This window comes from Athene noctua, chromosome 24, assembly GCF_965140245.1.
Source record: "Athene noctua chromosome 24, bAthNoc1.hap1.1, whole genome shotgun sequence".
Taxonomy (NCBI): Eukaryota; Metazoa; Chordata; class Aves; order Strigiformes; family Strigidae; genus Athene; species Athene noctua.
The window spans coordinates 133,200-154,040 of record NC_134060.1 but is presented as its reverse complement, the minus strand read 5'-3'; the positions used below and the strand labels follow the sequence as shown (position 1 = coordinate 154,040).

Below are 20,841 nucleotides of genomic sequence, written 5' to 3'. Positions count from 1 at the left end.
TAGGTTTACAGTTATAATTGTTATAATCAGACAAAGCCAAATTTTATAAAAATATATATATAGTTTTATTTGGGTTCAATCGATTTAGGGTGGGAAGCAATAGGCAAAGCAGCGCTGGGTGCACAGAGAGTCGCAGCTCTGCCACATGCACAACAAGTTCAAAAAACAGCGGGTTTTTATACTTCTGTGCCACCGTCTTTAACCAATCCTCTCTTGTCAGATGACTGTCCTGCTCTTTCTCCATTGGGTCCTTTGAGTTGCTCGGGTCTTTGTCCTCCCCTGTGGGGTCTTTTGGAAGTCTCGAAGCCTTGGTCTCTTGACGCGCTTTTCTCCTACTGGATCTTTTAAAAGCCTGATGATCCCATCTTTTGGTGGCTTTTCTCCAAGCAGCAGTTACAGGTTATCTCTAGTTGGGGGGGGGTTCCGAGAAGCGGTGACATATTATCTCTAGGTGAGAAGCGATTGTATACCAGCTCTAGGTGGGGTTTCTGAGAAGCGATTACGTTGTTTCAAGCGAATAGCACACTTTATATTTTATCCATAGATATTCAAACATTCATCATAATTATAGGTTATAGTGATCACAAATCATTTCAGATCCACACAGGGAATCATATTCTATTTTTACAATATTTTAGACAGCAGGATATTACGGTTTAACATTTACAAATCATTCAAGCGTAACGCACCCGCCTTGCTTAACTTAGCAGATTAGTTACAATAGTTTATTACATAATGAACTGGTTTTCATTCTAAGAAGTCTTTCATTCCCTCCACTTCCCTAACAGTTTGTTTTACTAAAGTGCTATCTATTGTCTTCCTTTTAGATTGTAAGCTCTCCAAGACAGGAAGTGCCTCCTTAAACAAAACAAAAACCTAAACAACAGAGAAGTTATTTATATAGCATTCAGCAGAGTGGGATCCTGACCACAGGCTTCAAATTGAAGATATAAATGAACCACATTCAGGAAGCTCTGTAGATTTAATAACGTATTTCATACACCTTTGGATATGATGGCTCTGCCACACAATCAACAACAAACACAAGGTAAATTTTTAAGGGTCAGATTAAACATTTAAGCAAGTGTACACCTTGAAACAACAGATTTTGAAGATGACAGAGGGTAGTGAAGTTAATAGCAGACAGTCAAGTAACCACTGTAGTTGGTGAAAGAATGCTTCCAATATTAGAACACAAAAGGACTTTATTTACGTTTTAAATGCAGACCTTAATATTTGATTCATATATTCTACTGAAACCTTCAACGGATTGCACTGAAATGACAAACAGTGGCATAAGATAATTGTAGGCAAAACTTTCAAATGCCTAATTAGTTTGCTTAGTTATTCTTTCATAATGTTCTGAGACATTAAGACAGCCCCTTCCTTGCGTTTTTCAGCACTTGACATGCTTAATTCTCAAAGTACTCTTGTGAACTGCAGAAGTGCCAGACATTTGCCCCAACCTTCATTCAAACTGCATTGCGCATTATTCTACTTGTGGGTGTGGATCTCTCTAAAATTTAAAAAAGCCACCTTCTTTCCAATAGAAATGTTCAATACTTTTGAATTTATTGACTCAATAAATGTTCAATACACTTACAGTGTCTGCTTATCTTCTCAAACTATTTCTCAGCATGGTCCTGTTAACAGTATTGTATTGTGCAAAGTACCCTACAGATGAGAACTAAACAGCTACAAGCAGAAAATAAACCAAAGGAAGTTCCTCATTTTACCTCAAAATTCTTTCCCTGGTCTATCACTCTTCTCCCTTCATCTTGGTTACAATCTTGTACAAATAATTTTTATTTTATCTACTCAAAATTAGCAATAAGGCAAGGATTTCTACTGCTGTGTTTTCCTCAGCCTCATCCACAGAAACAAGAAAAGATTTTTGCATCTAAAGCTATTTCTACTTCCAGTGTCTCATATTTAGTAGTATATAATTATATTTCGTTCATAAACACTGTAAAGATCAGCATGCCTACTGAAAATAAAACAGAAAGAAAAATCAAAACCTGCAACAACCACTGACTTGGGCCTCATCATTCCTAAACATGGTGGAGAGTTTGAAGGTCCTTGAGACAGTTGTTTTGATAACCTAAGCTGAAGGCTCAGCTATTATGAATCTTTCTCTCTAAACACAATCTGCTCCAAAATCTGTGTGTTGTAGAAAATGAACTTTATATAAGCAACAAGTCTGACATCAGATATGCAAGTGGAAATCAAATGGGACTCCTGTGCAACACTACATACTGTATTCAGCTGTGAGAAAGTATTTTCCTAAGTGCTCCGGTGTCCGTGAACACACATGGATATCTCTGCCCTCTCAAACGCATGTTCCTGATTCCCAAATCTGTTTGGCTGTCTAACAGTCCTATCCTAACCACCTATCATGTGTACATCAGCAAAGAACTATATTCCTTGCATCAGATCTTATGTTATCTTTCTCTGAAAAATGATTGGCATCACTGGTGTTCACTGCTGCTACCTCACAATTAGCAATCAAGAGGGACTGTTCTCCCATACAAGCAATGGGGGGCATCAAGTGAAATTAGCAGGTTAGAAGATCAAAGTGGAGGGACAAAAAAGGGGCACAAGTCTTCAGACAGCACTCACGTTAAGCTCTGGAATTCACCAGAGAATGCCATGTATGCTTAAAGATGTTATCAGCTCAAAATGTAAGGGGACAAGTTATCAGAAGAGAAACCCATAGAGGACTTCTAGGTGGAACCCCTGCAGGAAGTCCTGTAATTACAAAGTGTTGAAGACTCAAACAGAATGCAGGGGGAGTACTGCTATAAGCTTAGTGTACGTTATTGGGGCAGTACCATTGCTACGCTCGTACATTCTCTCCTCAGGCATCTGCTTTTGGCCTGTGCCAGCTGACAGGCCATCTGGACTTTTAGCCAAATGCCATACAGGTCTCCATGTTACAGTTCTCAGCTGAAAAACCTGAAGCCAGTGTAAATATATGAAGTGATGGGTTCCCCTGGGTGACTTTTGGTAGAAAGAGTACACTCTGCAAAATGGCTGAACACAGGAAGCTCTCAGCAAAACATGAACTCTGGAGGAGACTTCTGGCAACGCTCACAATCCTGACATGTTTAGGCTTAACGGAACGTGCACTGATGCCCTGAGAACGCTTATCAGCACACCTGTTCCAGACAGCGCAGCTTCTGCGCTGCACATTGTGCTGTGCCCTCAGGGTATTGCAGAGATCCTAACTGGACTAGCGCAGAGTCTCTGGTCCCAAACTGCTGCCTCTCTGCTCCCTCCTCAGTACAACTACGTCCATAATAACACTCAAAAGCTTTTTATGAGGTTTCATAAAGGCAAGTACATCTGAGTAAAATGTTTTTAATTTCTACAGATTGAAAGAAACTTGGACATGGAAAAATTAGAGAGTTTGGTGAAAGTGACAGTGTATCTTACCATCCGAGTTAGGTTTAGAATTTAGTTCCCAAACACCTTTATCAGGCTTCTTTGCAGAAACAAAGATATGGGGAAAAATGAAGAATACTCACAGATTGTTTGCAGTTTAGCTGTTGCAAAAAACAACTACAACATACTGATGTTCATACTAATGATCCTTTTCCCTTCTCCAAAATCTATTTTTCATCAGAACAGGAGTAAGATGCATCTTTTCCAGCAGAAGGCAGAGTCAAACATTTCCACCTCCTTGTCTCTTTGAATGATGTTAGAAACTAAACTGCATCCGTGTCTGAAATCCACAACTGTATCGAAAAGGTGCAAAATGTTTCCTTCTAATCCGGTGTCCAATACAGAATGAGGCAGAACGCACTGGTATGTACCAGTATTCCTTCACCATTTACATGTTTTACTTCTCCTGAATCAGAATGCAAATCTGAATTTTTCTTTTGAAAATATTTCCAAGCCAAAGGAAGAAGGGAACAATATAAAATTTAAAACATATTTCAGATTTAGCCTTTATTCCAGAAAAGAGAACTCCAAATGTACCAGAGTCAGACTGGATGATCTGCATGTGGACAGCCATCAGTGCCCCAGTTAGAACCACTGGACTGTTACAGATTACATGTAATCGGATAGCCATAACAGAGTAACAAAGAGCCTGCAAATATCTAGCCCTAGAACTAATTCTGTATAATCATACAAGCTCCTTCATTCATAGTCTAATACAATTTCTGAAGATCAGGGAAAACGAAGGCTAAGAAAACGCTGTACAACGTTATAAAGAAGCTACTGTGCACCTGGAGCTGTCTGAGCAGTTGTCACGACCACCTTCGGAAAGTGCAGTAGGGCTGGGGAGCAGGCACAGAGGAAACAGAAAGCAGGAGACTGACCCTGATGTCCTGCCAGCCACAGTACAAAGGTGATAACAGACAACTAATCTTTCTTTACAGGCTGAAACAAGCCAACAAGAGATCAGTTCTTAACGTTGGTGACCCTCTGAGTCAAACTAAACACATGAACGGTCCCCAGTGAGAAAAAGGCTAGAAGAGAAATAAGAAACCATTTACCATAACCAATCAAATTCCTTCCATGTAGACTCAGAGGAAGAAAATTCCCTGTGAGTTAAACTTGAGCACTAATAGAGGGACCCAGACCTCTTGGATAGAATGCTTAAGACATTCTTTTTCTTGTCCTTGTACAGATAAGCTACAGCAATTTAATTATGCTGTTTCCATCACCTAAGAATATTTAAGTATGTCAAGCCTGTTGCTTCCAGCATTACAGGGACTAGGCAACATCCTCAGATGATCAGCATATTTTGTGAGCCCTTGTCAGACTAAATCAAAAAGCAGCTTTAAAACAGATGGTCATGTAGAAATTGCCCAACCTGTCATCATGCATGCACTCTGAACATCTCCACTGTAATGTCCAATATGTCCAATGTCTGCAAGAAACAACATCTACATTTTGCAGTTATATTGCAGCAATTTCAGTTATTCTAAGATTCAATGCTCAACATCTTAGTATCTGATGCTCAGAGCTGCTGTAAATTATTAGTGCACATTAACTCCTCAACAGCTTGCCCCCCACTGCATTTAGCTGAATGCAGAGGCCCAAAGAAAAGATACGGCAGCCATACAACATTCCTTGACTTACATTCTGAAACTACGGATCACGTATAATTTATGTAAGGCCAAAATTACTTACCGCCAAGATCTTCCAGATAACAGAAACAAATTGATGAATAGGCTCACCTTCAGGCTAGCCTAATTAGCAAAATTGAAGCTTTTACATCAGTCTCTTGCCTAGCTGTAAGTGATCTGTATACTTTCCAGAGCTTCCCACTGCCAGACAAGAATTTTTTGACTTTGAATAGCAAGGATCTATAAAAACTTCCAAATACCTTTAAGCCTACAGACAAGAATAAAATACTTTAAAGAATTTGGCCATCTGGCCTGAAGAATAGAGAGGTCACCACAGGTAGGAATGAGAAGAGAGGTACAAGTAGCATAATAAATTCAGCTATCCTTGTAGGCAGTATTAGATCTGACAGAGCCCACATAGAAACTTGCACTATAGCTAAAAGGCAAAATCAGATCACGATGTCAGCATAGCAACTACAAGCACATGTACACAGTGACCCACATTACCACTGTTCACTCTCCCTTTTTGCTTTAGAATGTAACCAATGAGCTAACTGCTAGCTTCTCATCAAAATTAAGGATATTTAATATTTTTAGCAAGCAAAAAAGGCATGCAACACAGCTGTACATTCAACCATATTCACAGGAATGGAAAAAAGGGCAGTACTGTTTGTGACTGCAGAAGAGTAGTGCATTGTAGTACATCCAGTGAGATGTAGAGTGGTTTGAGGCTTCCTGTTATCATAGCTGGCAAGTACAAGTACATACACCATCATGTCTCATGATAAGGCTGTATGCTTGCCTTTATGTCACACAAACTAAAAATTGAATGATACTTAGATTAATATGGGCTCCCACAAGGATGACATGTCAATCTATAAAGCCTTGAACATTTTCTACAGTAAGGCCTTAGCTGGAATACCAAAAATTAAGCTTTGGGCACCATATTTAATAAACACATGTATAAACTGAATACACTCAACAGGAAAGGAACAAGAACAAGCAGAACAAGCAGGTATGTAGAACACAAGATCTGCAAGGGAAAATTGAAAAAAATTGAACCTGAAATCTAGAGAAGATAGAGGGGAAAAAAACATTATAGCAAGTATTCAAATATGTAAAAGGCTAGTACATAAAGGGGATATAAGCTCTTCTCCCATGAACACAGGGGGAATATGAACAATGCAAAAGGTAAGTGTTTCAAATCATAGCAAGAAAAATAAGGTTCAATACTATGGAAAACTTTTTAAGGGTGTGAATAGGGAACTATGGGATCAGACTGTCTGTGGAAGACGTGAAATCTTTGTCTTTTTAATTCTTTTCTTTCTTTAATGCTTTGAGCACCCCAAATTATAGGTAGCCAGAACTGTTAAGAATTCCAGTCCATTCCAGGTAAGCAAAGTTTGTATCATTCACTAGAAGATAAACTGAGGGACGTTTCTAACTCAAATTAAATGATCTTCACCCATAACTTTAATGAAAATTCAGTATTATAGTAATTTATTTAGTAGGTTTTACTTTTTAATTGCAAACTACCAAGCTAAGACAATGGGAACTAAGGTTTTGTAGAGAAGACAATAAAAAGGCTCTGTTCTGCTGTTATACTAAATAGGGACACAGAGTCCTCCTGACCATGTTTAGTCTAGGGCCAACTTCAGCAGGACCTTAATCAGCTTCCCATTTACAAAATGGAGATACAGTGAGAGCCGCTGTCAGAAAATTCTATCTAACTGTTACGGAAGATTATTAGAGAGATAAAAATGTGATCATTGTTTGAATCTACATTGCTGTTTGTAACACTGAATTGTTTTCTAGGTCTGATCAGTGAGAAAGTAATTCTCATTTACAAAGAAAGAATGCCCACAATTGTCAGCAATAACAAGCTTTACATATTTGCCCCTCCAAAACTACATCCTTCTGAAGTGGTTAAAAAATGAAAGAGTTGAAACAAATGGCTGTGCTGGGAGTAAGCATGGCCTTCACTTAAACAGGCCTATAAATCATGAGCCTGACACTGGATAGGAATGATTGCTGGTGGGGCTAGCACTGCTCCAGGCGAACTCCACAAGGACACACAGTGTATCTGTAAGGAAACGGCACCCAACTGACTTAACCCTGTGTTCTCTTCCCAAGAAAGTTTCCATTTGCAAGGTAGGGCAGAACCCTCCTGAAGAGCTGTCCCTATCTATACCATGTTCAACCAAAACCTATGGCACCACAGTAAACTTAAGAGGACACCAAGTCACCAGGACCTTCATTTTAATCATGGCACAAAGTTTCAGTACATTCAGAAAACATTCTTTACTTCATTTAAATTTTCTTGCAGAATTTTATTTTTTTTAATTCAAAAGATGTGATAGGATTTTCCTCTTTTCTCTTCTATTTCCCTTGAAAAAGGTAAAAAGGCAAGACTGAAAGACGGATAAACCAAAAGAAAAAACATGGAGATTCTTTACCTTTCATTGAAAAACAGAGCACTTTGATGCATATCATTATTTTTCTTGAAAATTTTCACTTCTAACAACTCTATTCTAACCAAAATATTCTTGCTGGATATTTGAAGTGCTCATCATCTCAGTCAAACAGAACTTTTTAAACGATCACCAGTGTATAAACTGTGAGTCTATTACTTTTCCACTTTCCTGTTAATATTCCTGCTCACATCCTTGTTCTCTGCCTCATAGAAAATACATAAACAGTCCAGGGACCAAAGATCAGAAACCCAGTTTCTTCTATTTTGGGCCAGTTCCTCAGACACTTCTATAACCCATGATTTTGGCATTCTTTGCTGCTTCAACAGGAGTCAGAATATGCCTTAACTCTGAATTGCTTATAGCCTCCAGGCACTTCGGGGAACAGATCAGGAGTCTGAGTCTTCTCAGGCTAACCTTGAACTCAGTTCTGCCCATTTTGGAGTATGTGTTCCAAACACTAGAACACCAGACAAGAGATTTACTAGCACACCACATCTTGCACCCAGAGAATTCTATCTATCATACCGCCCAATACCTGATATCCAGAGACAAGCAGATCTCCAGATACGCAGCAAGCCAAGTATCTACAGTGTGAAGGTGCTCCCTGCTCGGCATCTGAATGGTCAATACAGACAATCAAGTCACTTTTCTTTGGAGGGTTTTCCCTCAGTAACCTCAATTTGAGCTTTGCTTCTCAAGCCCAGGTGACTCAGACCCCAGGCTTCACAGGTGCCAAGGGCTTAGAAGTGAAAAACTGTGTGTTAATTCAATACACTTTACTGTACAATCCCATACAGGCTGCATGTGACGATGGGGGGGTACAGAATCAATCTTAACTTTCCACATTATTAATTCAGTCTGAAAAAAAAATAAAAAATTCTCCATTTGTGAAAACAGAAAAAGTTACTTCATTTCATGAACATCTTTCAATCTTCTCCTCTAATGATTCTGCATTACTAAAAGGCCTGAATGTGTAATACAATACTATACACTCTTTCATCACCAGAGTCTTAGTATTGCCCTTGGTCACTTCCCCACTGGCTGCAAAGATGGCCAAGTAACGCCTCCAGAACGAAAGCAGCTTCTGCTCTACCAGGCTCTGACAGCTGTGTACATCGTCTGGCTCCATTCCCCTGAAAGCTGTTATTGTCACTTCTGCAGTAAGTCTCCCACCAGCCAAAGGACCAAGTATGCCAATTACAATCCTGAGCTGTGGTGAACTAGCTTGCAGCAATGTAAGAAAAAGAATGGACATGTTTTAGAAAAGCAAACACATTAGCCTTTCACCCTAGAACTCACAAATAACTTTAATATGAAGTGGACTTTTGAGTGGCCTCAGTTGCTTAAGTCATAACTGCGAAATTCTTTGGTAGCACCTTTTCTTCTGCTGCTTTTGACAGAAAACAGAAGTCTATGATTTCAAAATTTTCCTTTCTATCCTGCCCCATGTTTCTCTGCTGCTGTAAATTCCTGGGCACATAGTCAGGGCTCACCAGAGATCAGCAGTGCTGGCATGCTGCCTACACTAGCTCAGCATTACAAATTCTTGCAACACTAAAAGATGTTTTTAAACTAAGAACATAGTAACTTATTTTAAAAAATAACAAGCAGCAGTCCCAAGGATCTACGTATCTATTTTAACACTTTCTACCGTTCCTAACACTTTTCTAGCTCAACATGTTTCAGTCCAACCTGTACTCACTTTCAAGGGTAACATGGCGCTGTTTATGTTGTACCCCAACCACACGGGATGAATGGTTCTGCAGAAAGGGGCAATCTGATTAAAAATCTCAGCACTGGAAGTATAAAAGGCTAACACAGTTAAAACTACAGCAGATGTGCTCAAGTGCAACATTATTATCCCCCATCTCCAGTGCCTACGCTAATGTATTTTGGAACCACCCTGGATAATGCCAAGCTTTACATACAAAGATGAGTGACAGTCCACCTTTACAGCTCTAGGGATCAGATCACAGCTCTGGGACCACCCCCTGCAGGACACCCACAGCTCCCTGCCGACCACAGAAACAGCAGCAGAGAAGCACTTTCAGGTGATCTAATGACAACAGTTGGTTCTCTGCACTGGTGGATGCTTACAGTCACACTGGGAGTCATTCTGCTGTTAGGACATCGTGCACTGCTCAAACAACTGCTTGCCTGCCTCTTCTATCCGAAAAGCAGTGAACCAGAAAGAACTGTGCACCTACATGTTTCAGTTTCTACTCCAGTGTACCCTCCTGGGACCTGTATTTCACTAAAGCACTGTGTCCTAAAGACTATCTCCCTCTAGTACAAATTGCCAGCAATCTAATACTGTCATTTGAAACACCATGCTTCAACTGGTTTTCTTAAATTAGGCATTCCCTGATACCAGACCTCTTGTCTGATATTTCAGTAGTTAAGAATCTTACACTGAATAAAACATCTGTGATCTGCTTTAGTGGCTAATGTAATAAATACAGATTATGTTCAATTAAACAATTTCTACTTCTCAGTAGGGATTTGATTTCTAGAGTTCACTTCCAGCTACAAAGCGCATGCTATTTTAATAGGAATACACCTACACAGAACCACAGCAGCTGCCTACAGTTAACAGGCCACAAATACGGCGCTCTTAAATGACAGAAGTTGTACTCTCAGTAATTTTTTTGATCCTGTTCCAGCGTGGGTAGCTCTACATACTGGAGAACACATATAGAAAATGGCAATTTCTGATAAGCACCTATGTCAGTACAGTAGTTGACAATGAAAGATTGAATAATCTGCTAGAGATCTGAGCATAGCTACTGGATTTTACATGCAATAAATTTCAACACAGACTTCAACAAGAACCACTTCCATCCTTGCAGATCGATGGGCTTCATTCTGGATAGCTCCTCTAGAACACTCAAGAGGAGTTCAGGGCAGGAAACTGATTTTCTCAAGGTACTGACAAGGCCAAATATCCATCTTTTGCTCTTCCAAAAGGCCTGACTCTATTCTCTTCCCCTGCTTACATTAGCTGCTACTTTCATTAGGATGTGGTTTAGTATACTTGATAACTATCCTTGCTCCGATTTGTGGTCAAAACACCAACTCTGAAAGAGACTGATACAGAGTTCTTGCTGCATTCAGTGTTTGCCAAGAATCTACAAATAAATCTAACAATACCTAAGAAAACCAAAGCAGCACCTTAAGAAACAGAATGGAAGCACTTGTGCAATACTCAATTCCAGGTTGCCTAGGTCAGAAGTGACTCCACTTTACTATTTGCATTTACATGGAGCATAAAAATGCCAGAATTACTCAAAGTTTAATTAAAAAAAAAATTTCTGAGCTACACAAGGAGTCATATCCACGACTGGATCTCTGAATATAACCCCATGCACTCATAATTTCGCTTGCCTTATTCCTTTTTCACCAGCAGCAGTTAGTCCTTCATGCAGCTATACAATGAGAAATCTTAACATGCTAGCCTGAAGGCTACTGTAAACTGCTTTCAGTATCAGAGCTTCAAGTTTCTACTTTATTAGCCAGTTCCAAATGCATTTTTAAAAAAAGAATAAAAAAATAAAATCCCCATCCCCCAACCACTGCCAGTACATAGCGGAGTCTGATAAAACTTGGTCTGAGTGTCAGCAAGGTTGCTACTGCTTTAGTTTGAGTGAACTGACACATAAGCATCCCTGAACTAGGTGTTTGTTAAATAGCACCACCTCCAGGACCTTTTTTTTAACGACAGGGAAGGGGAAATGCTCTGCTAACTCTACTGCTGAAGTAGTACAGAAACACACGGATGTGGTACTACATTTTGTAAAGGCCTGAAGTCCTCCACTAAACATTCATGTTTATATTTGGCAATATGTGCAGACAGCTTTTGCTTTATGGTACTTGTCACACAAATTGCTAACACACTAATAAAACAGTCTATGCTTCCTTAGCAAGACAAAGAATGTTACAGCCTAAGTACCACTGGCACACCTGCAAAACTGTACACGTTCAAGGATGTGGGCACATATGTAATCCAACAGAGACAAATGTAAACGTGTGAAAATGTGTGAACACCAAACATCATATGCATTCCTACCCACAGATACCCAGAACACTGTATCGCACCCTCCCTGCCAGTGATCAGACCAGCTAAAGCACCAAACACGGTGGTAAGCCAGGACCAGTGTCTCCAGGATGTATTAACCAACGGTATCTTGATCTGCAAAGGTGTTATTGCAGTTCTGCTAGTGCCTGGCTCTTTCACACCTAAGAAGAAATGGAATCTGACTAAGAGGACACAATGCCTGGAGATATTTTAAATGATCTTAATCATCTTCAGTTACAGCTGGAATTTAACTGAGGACTAACATGGTATCTTCTGTTTCGGGTGATACGTAACCATGTATGCTAAAAACACATGGCATATAATGAAGTATGATTATCTTGCTCTGATCCACAGTATGAAACCCACTCCATGATTTTATAATCAGTAAAAAAAAATATTGAAAATCAAAACCTGTAATTCTCATAATTCTCACTGTGGTGGATGCTGGCCCAGGGACTATTTTTAGCTGATGGAGCACAGAGTGTGAAAAAAAAGTATGTTTTCAAGGCTTCCTCTTCCCAGCTGCTAACACACATTTCACACAACTTCACATTAAAAAAATTTATATGGTTAAATATTTTCATTATATCTATTTACTGTAGAAGAAAGTATCACGGAGAACACAGGAATCTTACTGGATTCTAAATGGCAGAGAGTATAACCTAACAATACATTTCTCAAGAGGCAACTACTCTTAAAAAAACCAAAACGCCTTGAGAATATCTGCAACTGGATGCCTGATATTCAGCAAGTTCAATAATGCATATTGATGAAGTATTGCATTAGTTTATGATGAAGTATTGATTAGTTTATGACTGGAGGAATAGAGATGTCGCAAGACCAGGACAATAGTGAATTGATAGGGTGTCTTTCCAGCAGTGCTGTCTTCCAGAACAGTGGGTCATTAGTGGGAGGCCCTGAAAGATGAGAAAAGGAGGAAAGATTTAAAAGAAGGGAAGAAATTCCAAGTGTGGAAATGCTCTGGTTCTGTCAAGGATAGAGTTAATTTTCTTTAGTAGCTAGTATGGAGTTGTGATTTAGATTTGTGCTTAAAAAAGTCTTGATAATACAGAAATGTTTTTGTTACTGCTGAGAAGTGCTTACACAGAGTGAAGGCCTTTCCTGCTCCTCACCCCACCGCACCAGCAAGTCAGCTGGGAGGGGACAGAGCCGGGACAGCTGAGCCACAATGACCCAAGGGATGTCCCACACGATCCCACGTCATGCTCAGTGTCTACAGCTGGGGGAAGAAGGCAGAAGCAGGGGACATTCGGAGTGAAGGCGTTCGTCTTCCCAAGTCACCGTCACGTGTGATGAGCCCTGCTGTCCTGGAGATGGCTGAGCACCCACCTGCCCATGGGAAGTGGCAAATTAATTCCTTGTTTCGCTTTGCTTGTGTGTGTGGGTTTTGCTTTACCTATTAAACTGTCTTTATCCCAACCCACGAGTTTTGTCAATTTTACCCTTCCAATTATCCTCCCCATCCCGTCAGTGGGGAGTGAGCGAGCAGCTGCGTGGTGCTTAGTTGTGGGCTGAGGTTAAACTCCAACAAGGAATGAGAACGAAGGGAAGACAGGAAAATCCAAGTGGGAGAAAGAATCCTTAGATGAGCAAGAGAGGAAGAAGAACTGACACCTTGGAAATAAACTATTAATCAGCTACTTTATGAGTAGAAATGTCAACAACTTCAAAGTTTAATTAAATCTTTCTTACTCTTTCCATTACACGGTTATAAAATTCTTCCAACCTTAGTATGATGCAATTAAATAAACTTAAATGCAACATAAAATAAATGCCAATTAAAGATGCCATTCTGAAGTCAATTCACAAATGTAAAAGCAGATCACTTAACTAAATTACCAAAAAAACATAAAAAGAAATGCCATTGTCCAAACACACACATCTGAGTATGACTAACTAGCAGAACAAAGACAGAAAAGAGATTGTGCTTGCAGTAAAAGGCACACTGATAAGCAGATTTATACAAATGCTTTCCTGAACTGTGACAGTGGTGCAGCAATAAGAAACAGAAAAAGGGTGCAATCTCAACTGCAATTCTTACTCAATAGGATGAGAAACAGACCTTGTGCTTTAGGTTATGCATACATTTAATTTTCCTTCTCTTTGGTATACACTTCCACAATTCAGTGGCTCATCCTCAGTCATGGCTTCTCTCTATTTGAGCTCTGCTTTGCTGCCTCTTTCCTTCCCTTCAGCAGCTTGCTAGCCGGTGATTTATTTCCTCCTAAACATTCAACATCTCTCAGGCAGACGTGCATTTCTCTGCCCTTCTTGTACATTCTGCTCCTGGCTTATCCCCACTGCCTGAATCCTAGAAGCACCTTGCACCTTTTACTGCCTTTTGCACTAGCTCTGTGCCTCTTTCTGTCCTTGAATGCTGTAGCTCTAGCATTTGTTTGCTTGGACTGTTTCCTTACCACTGACTTGTTCTGGGATAAACTTTCCTTGAGATCCCCTAGGAGTTATGTGAGTCCAGGGATCTTAGTAGCTGCTCTGCTAGGAGCATGTTTGCTTTGACAAAGGAATGATCTGCAAATCTGATCTCAGCCTATATACCATGTTCTGAGTTTGCCATTATAACTCATACTTCGTTGTCTCTAGTTTGCAGTAACAATATTTAATATTATTACTGCAAAAATGGATATTGTCATCTCCATTTTTGCAGTTATAAAAGAACACCTTTTTCTTTTAATGTTGTGACAGCCTGTATCTTAGCAGAAGAAAAATAAAATCTGGAGAATTTTTCTTGGATATTTTTTGAAGTGAGGAGATTCTATTTCAAGGGACTACTGCCACTGGAGGTCACTATCTCCTGAAGCAAGAAGGGAATATGGTCCAAAATATACCTCCAACCCCCCAAAAATCCATTTCTAAGAACACAAAGTATTGCCAGGAATTCTAGCTAATAGAAAAGTATACAGTTGCACGTGTAACAAGAGTTACTCTATAGCCAAAGAACAGGGAGCTTAGCATAGCTAATGCTGACCGTGGAACATTTAGATTTAGCTGCGTTTGAGACACCCTGCACAAGACGCCGACAGGGAGATTGTGTCCACCCCTCAGTTTGACTTGATGAATCAGGTAAGTGTGATGTGAAAAAACACACCCCTTAAATACAGCTACTTACCTACCAGTAAGGGCTTAAGTTGGTGTAACCTACAGTATTTGCGTTTCCTGGCTACTTCCCATGCCAGAAAAACACAATTAAAATCACAGAATCATACAGCACCATAGAATGGTTTGGGTTGGAATGGACCTTAAAGACCATCTAGTTCCAACCCTCCTGCCCCAGGCAGGGCCACCTTCCACCAGCCCAGGTTGCCCAAAGCCCTGTCCAACCTGGCCTTGAACCCTTCCAGGGAGGGGGCAGCCACAGCTTCTCTGGGCAAAATGTGAATATACATACACCTAAAGAGTCTGTGCAGGAGCCGGGACAAGTATAAAAGGTCAGAAATCTATTCCACCCTGAATGATTCTATGCTTTGCTTTTTTTTTTTTTTTTCCTGTCTAAAAGCTGGCTAACATATGAATGCCTTTCACAAATATTGTCCATTTTGTGTCACGTTTCTTCTTGCTCTTACAACAGTGATGGTTAGTATGTATGAAAATCTAGGTGCAAATGCTTTCTCAGGAAGCCCCAAACCAGTGTCAAAAGAGAAAATATACTGTGCAAAACATCTCTTTTATGCTTTACCTAAGGATGTATTCCCGTGCAGTACCACATCGAGGATATGAGGTATTCTCACTTTTATAGTGTGTCTACAATTGTAGCTTGTACCTAGCTATGTTCTTATTGAGACAAAACAGAAGAGAATACTAAAAACTGGACTGCTGTTTTACAAGCTTCATGAAGTAATGTATAGAAGTTGAGGCAAGAATTCTTAATATGTGTATTATTAATACTAAAGGAGTAACTACTTCTAAATTTCAGCAGACTGGCAAAGAAAGCATCCACTCGAATGATGAGAACTGCATAGAATGTTACTGAAAGAAAACTGCAGAGGAGACTCCATGGTTTCAATACCAAACTATGAATACTAACAAGAATTCAGATCACAGAATAGTAAGGAAAAACAAAGGAAATATTATTTATAATAAAATAAAAAGGGAAAGAAGTATAAATGTCAAGAAGTGCCAACCCCGCTAGTGAACTGTAACACACCATGCCCCAAGTTCTTTGCAGTAGGGGTAATGTTTGAAACATGCATCTCTAAGTAGTACTGTTAGATACAGGACGTTTATTTTAGATTTCCGGTAACAGTTCTGTCAGACACTGCAAGATCTCCCTCTCCATATTATCTTCAAACATATCTGAGTGAAAGGGCAAACAGAAATTTGAAAGAGATGATTGCTTCCTTTGTGGGGGATATGGTTACCCACTGAGACAGGAACTTACATGAATTCCGATTTGCAATCATTTCCACTATTTATGAGGTCACTGGACTTGCTCCTGCTGAGCTCAATTTAGCAAGAGCTTTGGCTAGATCAGTGCAGAGAATATTACAATCACATTGACTTGGTGATGTCCAAACTACCGCAGATAGGTAACTCAAAACTATAAATAGGCTGAAAGCTATACACATTTCAGTAGACAACCGGATTAAAAAAGCTAAGATGTAAATACAAATTAAATAATGGCCTCAAAGGCATCATTAATTATGAGTCAAAAATATAAAGGACACAGCTCATGCACTAAGGCAGGCAAACTGAAGTCAACAAGAACTTCAGAAAGTCATGAAAGGCCTCCGTTTAAAGCAAACAAAAATAATCCCCAAAACAGCAACAAAACACCCCACCTCTCATTTCCATCACAGAAAGAAGAAACATTTCCCTCACCACTACTGTGATCTTCTGAATGTGCTGCACACCATCTCACTGCATGACTTGCACAGGATTCGTGTTTCAGTCTTGTACTTCCCCAAGAGAATCGTCTAAGTAGCACTGAAATCAGGAGAAAGTCAACAGTTATAATATGGAATGTATCTGACCTGTAAGACTGTTTCTCTTTAGTTCATGCATCTCTAAACAAACCTAACAAAACATATCTACATTTTTAATCCCCTTACATAAAAGTTACCTTTTTTTGGCATTATATATATATCAATCAGTGATTTGAAGCAGAAAATACTACATTTTATTTAACATTCACAGAAATTTTCACATATAGAATCCTAAGAGAACCGTCTCTTCAGTGAACAACAGAAATTAGAACTGACTGCAAATGTACTGCTGGAAGATACTATAGCCAACACGTGTATGCTGACTTATCAGTATGCACTCTCAGATGCCACACCAACAGTTGAGCTCCAGAAAAGCCTAAAAAACCAAAACTGACTGAGAGGAGAAAAAGCAGCAAATAAACTTCAGCATAGAAGTGAAGCAACACATTAAGAAAAAAAAAAATCTAAATTGGGTCTTCATAATGCTGAGCTTAAAACTGGCGGATACAGAAAAAGAGAGACCTACAAGTTGTCAAAGGCAGCTCTCCAAAATCACTCCCTCAATGTGCAGCAGCAGTCTAGAAAACACCAACAAAATTCAGGCTACCACCAGGAAAGGTGTTAAGACCCAGACAGAGGACATCGTTTTGCTGCTATTTAAAAAACTGGATGATCTACACTTTGAGCACTTAAGTTGTGGACTCCACATCTCCAGGAGAAGGTAGGACAGTTGGCAGACATACAGAAAAGGACAAGTAAATTGATTATGGAAAGGGAATGACTGCCTTATGAAGAACAAAAAGGCTGGAACTCTTCCATTTAGAGAAGAGATGAACAGAGAAATTAGAAAATTGTACCATTTCAAAATAAGAAAGCAGTGGATTCAGTGAATGTAGAACAGCTGCTTACCAAATCCTGCAGTACTACAGAACATTCATGGAATGTACTGGTAGGTCAGTTTCAAACAGATGTAGTTTTGCACACTGAGGGACTAGGAAGAGGACAGACCACAGACAGTGGCTAGACTAAGCATCTTCTCTCTAACTAGAATCTCCTTTTACCACTGCTAGACATATGTGTTCTAGACCAAACACTGGTCGAAGGCCACAAAGAAACTTCCTCCTCTCCCAAACATTTCATGTGTTGGTGCCAATTCTTTCAACTACGGTTAACTTAAGAAACTGGGGGAGGGGACGTTTGCAAAATTTTAAGCTTAGAATATTTGGCAATCACGATCATGTTCTATTGATGATACATAATAGAAGAAAGTTACATATAGCACAGAGCTTGAAATTTAAATTACAGCATATATGTTAAGTCTCATATTACAAGTTCTGATTAGTCTAACTGGAGCAGTAACATTCACAAGAGCAACAAAAGCACACTTTGAACCTTGCTATGCTTGAAACCAAATAGAATGCAGTTTCCTCTATGTTTCTGAAATCAACTGTATGTCAAGCTTCATCCAATCGATTACAATTAAAATAACTTCCTGGAAGGTGGAACCCTTAGCTCTAGATTCTCTCAAGAGAGACAAATAATCACGTGTCAATGTTATATCACAGAGGACAAGCTTGAGTGTCTAATTCCAGTTGTATTACTGCACTAAGCACTTCATTAGCCCTTCTCTGGATCTTGCCCTGTATTTCAGAAGTAATCTATAATGTAAATCAAGATTAAGATGACATCTCTTAACCAGCCCAAAATTTACATTTGCAGCAAACCTGGAATAATCAGATTTGCATGCACAATTTTGCAGGCTATCAAAACTAAAAAAAGGTACAAAGTATATCAAACCATTTCAGCTATTTAAAATCTTATGCTTAACTGACGACTAATAAACTTTCCACTCATTTCTGTTGTCCTAATTCATAAATAGCAGGAAGATAAAAATTGGAAATGGTAGTCAGCTATTTCATTGGAAGAGCACTCCACTGTTTAAATTGCAAAGGCAACATGGTATATATACACAAGTCCAATGGATCCAAGGAAGAATGACAAAATACACAGCAGGATAACCTCTGGAGACTGAATCTTCAATGTATAATTACCAGGTCATATTCTTAAAATATATTAAAATTTTCTCTACAAGTTCACTAAATAATATTCAAAATAATGACTTATTTCGTAGCAAAACTGGATGAAATGCCACCATGAGTGTCAGGAATAGCATTTTTGGGGGTCTTAGTTGTTTTGAGTTTGGGGGTTCCTCCTCCTCCTCCTTTTTAAACAAGTTGTTCTGTGCATAGCTGAACTGTAACTCCTACAGGTTCAAGAGTAGTAGGAGTTCCTTTCCAACTGCAACGGCTCCGAATCAGAACTCCAACAAACAAGATGCCATCAGTGGCTGCTGCCGAACAACATATCTAACAGGGTGCTCTTTCTTCAGTGGGGGCACTGGGGTATAACCCCCTTCTTTTGCTCCATTATCAGTTTTCCCAAAACAGATAGGAACTCAACTGTTTTCAAAGCTCCACTTTTCTCTTATGTTTAACTCAGCTTGGCGAGGAGGTTGAAAATTACTGGGCAAAGTTTCCATACAGACATCAGAACTAAGGCAACATTTCTCTGGAGGCACTTTAAAACTTTTGAAAATCTCGTTCATTGCCTACCCCACATCAGGCGACACGTCTGTGGTGATAGTTTTGGTCAGGAAGATCTTGCAACCTGGAAAAATTGGACTTAATTTTTCTCAGAGATTTCTTTGTATGCATGTACTACGTAACTTCATCATGCAACGGTCATTTAATTGAAGCTACAACTTCAATTTTTGCAAATAGCCTTTAAGACTTACAAACAAAATTGTGTCTTATGATCTGAGCTGTTTAGTTAGAACTGACGTCTGGAGATCATCTGGCTCAATTTTCTGCTACAAGCACAGGTAACTAAAGTGTGATCAGGTTGCTCAGGACTTTTCCTGGTCATCTGAAAAAAAATCTCCACAGACAGCAACTCAGCATCCTCTCTGAGCAACCCGTCATTGTTCTTCCTTCATCTTCTCTGATTGTTTTTATTTATCAGTGTGAACTACAGAACCCAAACAGCTCTGAGAGTTCTGAATTATTGTGCAAAAACCCTGCTTCAACATAAAAGAACCCCTGGAAGAACAAAAGGAGTCTTACCTTGCTCTAAGACAAGCTTTACACTCGTAGTCTGCAACAAAACACATTTTATTATGTGTCTATCTTCTTGGAAAATAAGGCAGCTTACCCACAGTTTACTTCTGTTTTACTTCTGGAATGAATGAAGGAGGAAGGCTTCAAATCTCCCACCAGTCTTATTTCACATGGCTTACAGTACACTTACACAGATCATTCTCAGCAGTCAAGCTCTGCCTTACAAGGGAAAGTGACAGATCACCTATGGGATGTAAGAAATCATGAAAATACACTTTATTCTCTCAATTTCATACGGCATCAAATAATTATAAAATTCTACATAAGAATTTATCTGATTGGATGAAGTCCACTGCTTTAACATAGAACTGCTTTTTTGGTCTACATAAATGACTAGAGATTTGGTATTGTGTACAGTTTTCAGAACCCGAGAAGTATGTAACACCTGTAGCAAACACCAAGGTATTGTACCCTTATGGAAGCAGCAGTCTGTAAAAACAAGATACTGATTCCTTTTCAAGAGTTCAGCAATCCGATCTATTTTGCTAAAATATCCTAAGGACAAAGGATACGTTCCACTTAAACTGCATAGGGCAGTGAGTAACAGAGAAGCTCTATGACTGAGGTACCTTCTTTGACCAGTATTTGCCACTAAAGCTCATTTTTATGCAGCATTAACAGTGCAGAAAGCCTGAACCCAAGGGACCACAGAACAGAACTGTATGCTTGTAGATGGTGTTCTAAAAATATCTCTAAAATGTTTTTGCATAAAGTAATGGACAAAATAGCTTGTGACTGTATTACAAAACCAATACTTTCATTAATATCTATAGAGAAACATTGAGGGCAGAACATGGGTAAAAAAAGACAAATTCATTAAAAGGAATGTACAGTGGCATCCTATTTGCATAGTTTTAAACCTGAATAATAGCTAGTGTATAAATATGCTCATTAGGAAAGTTAAAGCTGCAGGCATTGAAATGTGGGTTTTTTTCTCTTCAAATGCATTACTTCAGTTTTCTGAAAAAATATTGCTACATCACACAAACCAGTAATTTGAAGAAATTACAATATAGTAAAAAAAAACTCCTCATCTGAATATATGGAACACAAAGGAATATCAAGTCTGATTTATTG

At 39.2% G+C, this 20,841-nt stretch overlaps 1 long non-coding RNA gene across 2 annotated transcripts; it reads right to left on the bottom strand.

The window, feature by feature from the left end:
- Positions 1-95: 95 nt before the first annotated feature.
- On the bottom strand, positions 96-19,941 carry LOC141969939 (uncharacterized). Of its 2 annotated transcripts, none has more exons than XR_012635120.1 (3): positions 19,711-19,941; positions 16,485-16,589; positions 96-876 (listed from the first exon to the last, which is right to left on the bottom strand). It is a non-coding gene; the product is annotated as an uncharacterized LOC141969939 (long non-coding RNA). The 2 variants fall into 2 exon arrangements; XR_012635119.1 differs by having other exon boundaries at positions 19,799-19,941.
- Between the last annotated feature and the right edge of the window lie 900 nt (positions 19,942-20,841).